Source organism: Protopterus annectens, chromosome 4.part1 (genome assembly GCF_019279795.1).
Source record: "Protopterus annectens isolate FY-2018-M chromosome 4.part1, PAN1.0, whole genome shotgun sequence".
NCBI lineage: Eukaryota > Metazoa > Chordata > Ceratodontiformes > Protopteridae > Protopterus > Protopterus annectens.
The window spans coordinates 668511147-668523347 of NC_056734.1; positions in this window are offsets into that span (position 1 = coordinate 668511147).

The window sequence follows — 12201 nt, forward strand, 5'->3', positions numbered from 1 at the left end:
CTCTGAGACAAAGTGAGAAAAAGGACAGGGTGGTGCACATTGAGATGCAAGGAAACATTGGAGACAACCCTAATAATATTCCATTTGAGCCAAAATACAGAAACCTAGTGATGAACTTTTGTGCAGGATATCTTGAATAGCAGAACACAAATCCTAACTCAAACTTTGAAAACAATTTGATTCAAACGACTGCCATACAAGTACCATTTGAACATATTGATATGGTCGGTGATGATCAATTAGTAAAATTCTTCAGTGGGTTTCAATCCATCTTAGTTATTTTGGACTATGCAGCTAAGTCCACAGCATAAGGTTAATTAATGCTAAATCTATATCTAGGGAGTTAGTTTCATTATTTTCCAGACTAGGGATACCCAATAAAAAAACTCTTTGGCATGGGAAGTCCATTTAAATTATGCCAGTGTTACAATTTCAGTCAACAAATTAAAATCTTCTGTGTAACATCCCCAGACAGATGGGTTGATCTTGCATCTTAACCAAATACTAAAAAACATTCTGAAAAATGTTATTCAGAAAGATGGTGAAAATTGGGACCATTTGATATCATACCTTCTATCTGTTACTACGGGGATATCATAAGCCCCATAATGATTCAGTTTTTCTAATGTATTACATGGAAAGAATTCTCCTGAACTGTTAGACTTTGCCAAAGATACATAGAAAGAAAAGAATACCCATTTAAAAGTGGTATAAAATTGTGCTTATTTTCAAGATAGGCTCAGGTTGTGCATTTATTACATTTTCTAATGCCAAGCCCCTGGAATACACCCTCAGACTGAGTGGTTCAGTCATTAAATCTTATGGGTTAGTAATGCTTGCTAACTCAAACCCTAACCCTAACTGTGTACTTTATCTTAAAAAAAAACTTTCCATAGCACTGCCATCACACACACACACACACACACACACACACACACACACACTAACCCATCCCCTTACCTGACCCTACACTAATATAGATACAAACAAACAAACACTTTATATATCCCCTTGTCTAACCTTAATCCTAAAACACATACACTCTCACACACAAACACCCAATCCCACCACAAAGTCACATACCTTATTCATCCGACATGAAGTCACCCAATTAAAACAAAAGGTCTTTCGCACAAAAAACACACCACAGTTCACTGTAATCATATATCTATATATCTATACACACACACACACACACACACACACACATATATATATATATATATATATATATAGTCATTTGAATGTGTCTGTTTTATTTTTAACTGTATTGTACTTTTTTTCTTTTATACTAACTGCAGATTTGGGTTTGAGAAGTTTGTCTAGGCTGAAATGTTTTAAGAGACTGAGAGACAAGAGAGGACGTGTGTGTGTGAGTGTGTTTGTGTGTGTGTGTGTGTGTGTGTGTGTGTGTGTGTGTGTGTGTGTGTGTGTGTGTGTGTGTGTGTGTATCTGTACTCCCAGTTGTGTGTGTGTGTTTCCTGTATTTAGTGTATGTGAAGTTTTACTTCAGTTTTTAGCTCTAAACATAAATATGGCAAGTTTATTGGATTTTTAGCCACCAGCTTTGGCTTCCTGAGGCATAGTTCACAGAAGCCTGTTTTACTCATTCAATAGGTAGCCATGAGGCCCTGCTTTTGTGCTATTTCTGTTTCACTCACACTGGATCATAGCTGTTCACAGTGCTTTTCTTCTATCACCAGGTCTACTGAACACTCCCCAACCTCTCCCTAGACTTTAAAGTAGGCAAACAGCAACAAGGAGAAAATCAGTCCCAATGTAGAAAAAAGCAGGTTAAAATTCTTGAGAAACAACGATGGGACAACCACGGCAAAGCACATATATTTAATAAACAATAAGCAGTAAACAGATAAGCACTTTCAGAGGTGCCTCCTTCATCAGATCAGTACAAAAAATATAAAATCAGTCTGCATATAAATACACTTGAAAAACCAGTTACATTAATTAAAACCTTTAACCAGTTAACATTTTCTAGCTTTAAAGGTATAAAACCATTTAAGCCTGGTGGAACATCAGCTCTCAAACCAGCTATCCAGTGGGTTTGTTTAACTTCTGTGGCATTCTTTACATCACCACCTCTAGGTGCAGGAGTGTAAATATCCAAAGCCATAAATTGAAAATCATGCTGTGGAAATTCATTAATGTGTTGAGCTACTGCACTTCTTTGCACATTTCTCCATATATCACCCATATGCTGTAAAATATGTTCCTTTAACATTCTGTTGGTTTTACCAACATAAAAAGAAGTGCATTCTGAACAGGATGCTATATAAATCACATTTTTAATAGAACAGCATACATAGTGTGAAAACTTATATATCCTTTTAGTAACAAGATTCCAAAACACATTATCAGTCTTAATATGCCTGCATGCCTTACATCTTTTACATGGATATCTACCTGATTTGACACTATATAATTTACCTAGGTTATTCTTATCACCAGGTCCTGGTCTATAACATAACAGACTCTTTAAGTTACGATGTCTCTTGTAGTTGAAGTTTAGTACATCACCTACTATATTTTTCATCCTGTCATCAGACAGTAATATCTTCCAGTTATTTTGTATTATATTCTTTATATATCTAAAATCAGTTCTAAAAATAAGGGGTATCCTAACCTTACATATATTTCTCTGTCTCTTATTAATAGAATCTCCAGTATTCTTTGAATACCAAGGTCTATCTTTCCCATCTTACATGGACTTAACCCTTTCTAATGCTTCCCTAACTTCCCTACTTTTGTAACCACATTCTAACAAATTATTCTCTGTCACATTTATATGATGTAAAAAAATCACTTTCCTTACTACAAAGTCGGGGAGTTCTCAGAAGCTGATTATCCGTGACATTCTTAAAAATATGGTGGGGGTGTATGCTACCCCTACCCAGCAGAGCATTTTTCCAGCATGACTTATGGTATAACAAAGTGCTTATTTTACCCCCTTCATTCCACTTTTAATAAAATATCCAAACATTCTATAAAATCTACTGATGAATGCACAGTTAATCTTAAAAATGTGGTGGCTGTTTCTAAATAGTTAACAAAAGCATCCAATTGTTGTGTATCCCCTTTCCACAAAAAAAAAACAACATTATCCACAAATCTGCGATATAAACCCATATGTGTTAGCCACAGATTTTCTTCAGTCAAAATGTATCTCATCTCTCATTCAGCTAAAACCAGGTTTGCATAGCTGTTAGCACAGGGTGTGTCCATGGCAAAACCCCAATGCTGTAAATAAAGCTTCTGTTCACTCATTCAGTAGGTAGCCATGAGGCCCTGCTTTTGTGCTATTTCTGTATCACTCATACTGGATCATAACTGTTCACAGTGCTTTTCTTCTATCACCAGGTCTACTGACCACTCCCCAACCTCTCCCTAGACTTGGTCATACCATGTTCAGGTCCAGTAAAGAAATTGAGGCATCTTGGGGCAGTGTCATACTGCTGCTACTGAGGAGAATGTTCTGTTTAGCTCATCCCCTGCACGTACACCCTGTAACACTCCAGTGGAAGGGCATTCAATGGGCATTAGCACTAAACCTCCTCTCACGATAGCAGCAGGCTGACATTCACATGTCATGCAGACCATTCTGCTTCCCTCCTCCCCCACAATGGGCGTACCCTTCCTCCTTGCGTATGCCGTCTAGCATCCAAGCTGCTATTTAAACTCAGGTTGACCGGCCCATACTCAGGGTCTTATCCCTCTATGCTGCTGTTGCAAGCTGGGTGGCATCCGTCTGCAGCTGAGACCCAAGAAGAAACGTTTCTGTGTACCTTACTTGTAGTATTATTAAAGATCAAGTATTAAAAGGAAAACAAATATATTAATTTAGTACCAGTGATTACGTAAGTAAATAACCTTACAGAAGAATGCAGTGATAAATGCATTGCATTTACTCTAACAGTCACTGCCACAAGCATCACAAATATTAGAAACATGTAGACTATGACTGCCATGCCAGCCACAGTCTATACAGTTTGTAAATCAATGTTCTTCCCGTGCAATGTGTATTACACTGGGCAGAAAGCTGTGATCATAAATACTCAACACATAACTGCCATGTCTTAAACATGCATTGCCTAGTTCCTTAACCTTTGAAACATCAGCACTACATAGTATTTGGATTTCATAGAAAGGAAATGTAACATTACAGTCCAAGTGTGCTGAAACAAAGGTCTATGTCATATTTGGAAAGTATGTGAAATGTAATGGAGAGTATTTCAAATTCAGTGTTTTACATTTCACATACTTCATTTACCCACTCCCTGTGTGTCATCAAATTGCCATTAGAGCAGGAGGTAGAATTAGGTAAAAAGCAAACAGATTTAAACTTTTCCAGGAGATGAGTGTTAAAAATACATGACTACAATCTACAGAATACTAACTGGGCTCAATTCCAAGCCTTGATTAGACAAAGTTTGATTTTCATTTTTCACTATATTTTTTTTACTAGTTGCCTACGCAGTGACTGTATTTGTTTTCCACTTGATGGAAGGCTAATGCTAGCTCTTGTGTTACTAATCTTTCTACAGCCCCAGAACTGCTGAACCTGTAAACAGCGAGATGACTTTCTAGTTTAAAAAAAATTTCAGTCAGTGTATGAAAATTTGCTACGTGCCTTGTTTTATTGCAAAAAGAAGGATCCTACAACCTTGCATCAACTATGCATGCTAGACCCACAGCTGGTAAATGCATTTTTTGATGGAAATATTTATGGCTGTGCTGATACTGTCAGAGGCCCCCACTACCTAATCCCCATCCTTTGGGGGTATTGTTCTTCTGCTGTGTTCCTGTGATAACATTCCATCATTCTCACAATACCCTGATGGATTGTTTACATAAGATCTGAAGCTAATGTCGTTGAAAGATAAAGTGTGCCTTACAATATGGATGTCCTTATCTGTAGCAACCTCTCTAATTTCAGCATGTATTAATTTGACAAAGCACTTAGGCATATGGATGGTGTGCTTTAACTTATAGATAGCATGAAATAAAATGACTCTTTATGGCACTGAGATAATGTAAGCCACAAAACTCTAGGAAGACACCTATCCTTTGATTTCACTTCATCTTCCAGTCAACACTAGTTTTTGTTTCTAAACCGAATAGAACAAAATGCCTTAACTTCATATAACTAAAGTAATGGCAATTATATTTTAGCACTGATCTCCTGTTTTATATTTTTATCTAAATGAGTAAAATGTCAGGAACTGTTAACTGTTCTATTAAATTGCACTTAAAAGACAAACCAAAAAAAAATCCAGGACAGGGCACAGTTGCTACTATAATCTTTACCAGTCTGACACACTATGATCTTAGACCAGCACTGGTTAAAACTGAGTCCTAGGTCCACTGATTTCTAGAGGTTTCCTAAACACCACCCCGAAACAACACCCCTCCCTATACATTCATTAGTCATGATTTACCTTCTTCCACCACAATTTGGTTTACATGCTCAGATTTTTTTGAGTGCCATGAACAACTGTCAGAAGTGTTCTTATATGAGGGATATGCCCGCAGACAATCATATGCAACATGCTTTACCATTAGATGTAACTTACTCTGATTTCAAAAATCTGAGAGTATGCTGAAAAACAAAACTTTTGCCAGTGTCTTATTCAGTAAAATGGACTTCGATGTACAAATCTCTTTATTGAAAGAAGAGTCTAGGACACAGTAAACTGCCCTCCCACATACATCCAATCAACTAACTGTGTCTTATGCTGTTCCACATATCTAGCCACTCTACAATGTTTAGAGGAAAGGACCAAGTCCAGTAACCTAACATTATTTTACTAACTGGCTACAGAAAAAATATTGACAATGTAGTTTACATGGTTCAAAATAGCAAACAAAATGATAGGGCTGGTAAGCAGGCTGTTGCACCCCCCAACACACACACACACACACACACACACACACACACACACACACACACACACACACACACACACACACACACACACACACGCACACACACAAACATGCAAACACACACACTAAAAAGAAAAAAGGTAAAATATCTTACTTTTTGTTTCATTCTGTCAAGTTACCATCTGTCTCCTCTGACTGAAGCCAAGGCTGACTTCAACAAACACACTCTAGAATAACTATTTTCATAGGGTCTTACTAGTAGCAGGAAGAGAGGAGAGGCTGGCATTGGTTTGATTTAATCACAGACTGTTGCCTGGTTCCCAGTATTGAGCAAATGGCAGCTGGCACCTACCATCCAGGGTTGGAGAGGCACATATAAGGGCCTGCTGGTAGGCAGAACCAACTCTCCTCTCTGCATCAGCAATGGATTATCACACTACAGTAATCTTAAAAAAAAAATCATGATACAGATAATGGCTTTAGTACAATAGGTATATGAGACTTGGTATTCATGTTTACCACAAGAAACCTGTGTATTACAGAAGATGACAGTTTTACGAGTCTATATCAGATAACCAAAGTTTCAGAACTTCGAATACCATATGGTTGAACCCATATGATCAAAGTTCTGAAACTATGAATATGTGATTAAAAAAAAGAAAAAAAAACAAAAGTAACTGCTTTAAGCAAGGGGCAAGTCCCCCTCAGCCCCACACCCCCCACTCCTGAAATATACCAACTCTGAGATCACATTTTAATGGAGTATGGTGCAGAAAGAGAAGATTTCCCTTTGCTACACTGTAGCACGATCTCAGAGTCGGTATATTTAAGTAGCGGGGGGTGGGGATTGCAGGGGGGCTTGCCCCCCTGCTTAAACCCTTTTACTTTTCTTTCCTTTCCTTTTGATTTTTTTTTTGATTGTTTGAAGTTCTGCAACTTTGATCACTAGTGTTCGTTGTTTAGTGATTCAAAGTTGTAGAACTTCAACAATTTAATATAGACCCCAGTTTTACACACTGTATTTTTAAGAGCATAGAATTTGTAGATCTGTAATAATTTATTAACCTGCAAAAGCTATAGACACCCCCCCTTCCAACAGCTATTTTTATTACCAAGTACAGAGATGTTTATAAATCAAAGTCAGCAGGATTGAAAAGGACCCACTAAATGAGTAAAAAAGCTAAATACTAGAAGCTGTGCTCTTGCATGGATGCACACAGTTTCACAAGTAAAGAGGAGTAAAGCAGAAAAAGCTTTGAATGAAGTCCATAGTCCGGTCTTTTTCTTAGACTGAGAACAGTTATCTGCAGATTTGCAGAAGCCATAAACATTCCCCCGGATTCATGAAGCTTGGCGCAAGGCCTGCGCCAGCCGTGCGGCGTATAAATGGTGTAGTAGCGCCATATGCATATTAATGAAGGTGCACCGCTACCACATCCACGTGCATAGGACACGTGCGCGAGTGCATGGGGCATTACTAAGCTGCGCCCAGAGGCGTGTCAATGTCGGCTGGCGATGAGCAACCTAAACTGCTGAATATTATAGCCTGCCTGCAATAGTAATCGCACCTATCAGTGTCCGTGGATAATGAAACGTATGCAAAGCATGCAAGAAATTTCCCGGCCACACAAAATGGAGAATCAAACAGAAATGCACGCAAGACAATATGAGTTCCCGTCCATGGAACAAATGATATTTAAAATCGTGTGTCCGTAATGTACTGCACTGTCAGAAGTTATACCCAGTGGAAGTGAAGCGCATCATGTCAGCACACCGCCAATACACACGTCCAGCCCCATGGGCATGGTCACCAGCAGTCCCACAGTGGTAGTGATAGTACACAGCTGGGCAGTTGTGGCTATATAACAACCATAAAGAAACCTGACAGTCCAAATTGTATACCAAACACACACAAACATATGTATATTAAAATGTGCTATACACATGAACAGGAACGTAACCGTCACATACACATAGGATGCCATATGCAGAACTGAGATATCCAAAAGCAGAACCCATGCATGCAAATGCAATACGCAACAACCCCTGTATAGCACATAACCCGCACCCATGTCCGAATGTCCACCAAATTCAGCTACCAGCCTTGCGCATCCGTACAGCTACACATAGCGAGTATTCCCCATATGTAGTAGGAAGTATCATCCTAGGCAGTGTCAGGATTGCAAACATGTATACCACATCTGTAAACATCCCATCACAGGTACGTAAATCCAAATGCCCGCACGTTAATGTTCCGGCAAAATGTGTGTACATCCCGCGTGGGATAAGTAACCTGTTGAAACCTCAGAGTTGTTTACACGCCACGGTGTCCATTACTGTACACATCTGGACAAAACATGTATGTGTAGTCATGGTACTGTTCAGTTTCTACACAGACATGCAAAACATACTACGCAGGATGGAACAGCTGTCCATCATACAGGTCACCTCACTAGGGTTGCCACCTGTTCAGATGGCCAAGGTGGGACAGCCCTTGTAGAAATGTGAGAATTTGCAGGATAAAAAATACCCCCGGCCAGTGCAAAGGACAGAATTACACGTGTATGCCAAGATAAAAGCTTATTCCATAGCATTTGAATAGCTTATGCTATCCCAAATAATAATTATGTGTACCAGATACAAAATACCTGTATCATGCAACTAGTAAAGAAAATAAGAAATATATTATTGTCTTAAAATCACAGGACATTTGCCATGTCTTAGGTGTCGTCGCAGGACACAACTGTCCAAAGTGGGACCTCCCCTCGCAAAGAGGAACAAGTGGTAACCCTACACCCCACTGAATTATCGACAGTATATATTCAACTCAATCACATACCGACACCACCTCAAAACCTATTACAGCAACGAAACCTGGACAAAGCCTAAAAGGATGGGTGGACAAATAGGGACAGATGTAATTACTGCTCTCACAAACTTCGAAAGTTCACTGAATAATAGTATGTACATAAGCATGAAATGTTGTGAAGGATGTGGGGTAGTCCCCAGTATTACAGAGGTCCGTACATTTATACTGTAACAAACCGTCACATATGTTGACTGTACTACTGCATACCTGTAGTTAATTCATAGTTAAGTCATGTGCAAAATAATAACCCTCGTAAGAATGAATACAGGAAATAGTCAAATATGAATGGGAACACCACTCACCATGGATTATGTATTGCAACCACCCCCACCCATATTATGTATTGCCAACATCATAAGCTGCTGGCAGGTGCCCAAACACCTGTGTCTGTAAACACAGATAAAATGTTTAAAATGGACAAACCCTGTCCATGTGCTTTGTCTGACATTTAACATGGTCAGGGCGGTTCCATTCATCAGGCAGACAAGCCTAAACCCAGATCACCACATGAACACCCTGACAATTAAAGACTTGTATGTGTCAGGACTATAAGCCTTGGGGTTCTGAATATCCCTGCAGTGATGAAATATGCAGTCTGGGTCCAGAGCAGTAGGGAATAGGGAATGTGTAACATGTAGTACCGCATTTTTCCCAGCAGGAGAATGGATGCCTGTGTCGTAAGTGAAGCGGTGAGGCATATGTTAATGTAGCTATGTACTATGGGTATGCATATAAATGAGTCAGAACACCAAACGTATAGTGGTTACAGCATCCGGCCAACGTGAATGCAGTCCCGGTTCAACTACGACTACAGCACATATAATGTTAAAGTGTAATGAATGCGTCTGTGCTGTACAGACATTTAAATATGTAAAGGTGAACGTGTGTTTCGCATATGTTCGTTAACCGGATTAGAGATATTTTACTGGTACTGTCACAAGTAATAAAGCCCACGTAAGCACAAAGACTTAGTAAACATATGTAACCCACAATAAGGATATGCATGTGCGCCTGCGCGTAACCCGCAATAAGGAAATGCAAGTGCGCCTGTGCATGTGTAATCTGCTCACAGCATAGCAAATGAATGCTAGTTTCTACACGTAATGTCTATATATGGATATATACATTTGTGTATAGATATATATATCCACAGACTTAAACTAAATAAATATATGAAATAAAGAATGTACAGATATATATATATATATATATATATATATATATATATATATATATAAATATATATATATATATATATATATATATATATATATATATATATATATATATATATACATACACTCAAACACATACAACAGAATGTACAGATATATATATATATATATATATATATATATATATATATATATACATACATATATATATATATATATATATATATATATATATACATACACTCAAACACATACAACATCAATTGATATATACCTAACAAACATATAAACAAATGTCCTTGTAGATATAACACATGTACATAAATAGGTTACACCATAGCTAGTATGGATACACGTAACAGACATGCAATTAAGGTAAATACACTGCTGCTCCCAAAACTACTGCCCAGAAAGTATCAGTGTGCCAGATCTGTAAGTTCTACTCTTTAAACATGGATATAGGTGTCCTTTGCAGGACTCCAAAAATAGTGAATCTATAAATGCACAGCCCTGTAATGATTGCTGCAAAGAAGTGTCATCCGCAACTACAATATAGCTGTACATGCAACAGTAGCTTCTGCAAGTGTAATAACACATGGGTTGACAGAATGTAAGACATATGTACCGACATGCGGAGAGTGGATAGTGCTTAGAAGTGTCGTCATAATTTATTATCACTCACATTAAATATGTGTTATGACTACTGTGGAGGGGTGTCATGTCTGGGAATCATGGGTATGCAATAATGGGCCTAGGTGCCTAGGTGTTGGTTGGCACAGATTTATGAGGTCCGCCCCATGGGAGTGATTAATATACCTATGTGGGTATAGCAGACGCCTCTAACTTCCTAAAATGAAGAACCCATCTACCGGATATCGTGTAAACTATTGGGGGAAGATGTAGGGAGTTATATTAGTGTCGTGTAAGCGATTATCATGGACGTACATGCGTACGAATAAGATGGTAACCATACCTCTCAATCAGAATAAGACATCTGGACAAAGGCATTGTAAAATAAGTACAAATAGGGAATATCTCAAATATTCCTCTTACAAAGTCAGAACGTGGATAGAATAATGGATCAGTCAATAGTATGAATGTTTTGAGGGTTATTAATTGTAAATAACAAATGTCTGTCATTATTGTCTAACCCCACAGTCCCAAATGACTTCCCAGAAATTACCAGAAAGGCATTGCACAATATTATTAAAAAAGGAACAAAATCAGACATCTAAGTTAGGGACATTTACCCAAAATGTGTACAGTTGAGAGGTATGAAGGTAACCCTGACCTAAATAAATGTACAGAACTAGTGCGATTAGGTGGACAGGTGTGAAGAAAGACGTGATGACAAATGACAAAACATGTATAAGTCAAAAGCATGTACCTCGACAAATCTGGATGAATACTAATGCCCTGTGATAGTCAATGTGGAAGGTTAATAGAAACAACATAAATGTGTCCCTCAGGGTGCTATGCAGTGTCCCCGAGACAGTGTTCAGTCTCCCACACGCATGTGAGTTCTGCCACTGATGGAAAGTGCAAATACTGGTGAACACATAAGGTAGATGATAGCAGAATATGTTTTGATCAGCAGCTGTTGGCTTTTGTGAGGAACACAACACTCTGGGCGGGTGTGTCCTACAAAAGGAATGTAATGGCATCTGGCCTGTGATTTCTCCATATATTGTGTGTAGTGGTGTAATAAAATGACATATCTTGTATCAGAAACAGATACATGTTATAGGAAACAGTATCATTGACTATACCACTACAAGGCAAATCTGAAGGTATGAAAAGTGCTGAAGTAGTCAGTTTAGTATTGACCGCAGGTATGTGTGGACTTGTCAAATGTCACAGCTGTACATATAGTCCCGATAGGGCTGTCACCTATACAAATGATGAAAGTGGGAGGTGCTCTGTATAAATGACAGAAGTAGCAGGTCAAAACATACCTACAGCCATGCCTACTCCACAAATAGACATATTAGCACACATCAAAGCTTAGGCCAGGATTCAGGAAGCTTTGGTCGGCGTACGAGTAGGGTAAGAGTAGAGCAATGGAAGATGTCCACTGAGCTATTCAGCAATATCCTGTAGGGGCGTGTAACACAGCCCCTCAAACGAACGTTGCACGGAAAATGTTAGGATATGCAAATTACCCCATTTGTAGGTGAAAGCTATGCAAATGATGTAAAATATGCGATACATGAAACAGTAAGCTGTCCGTGCAAGAGTAGAGGTATGTGCAGAAAT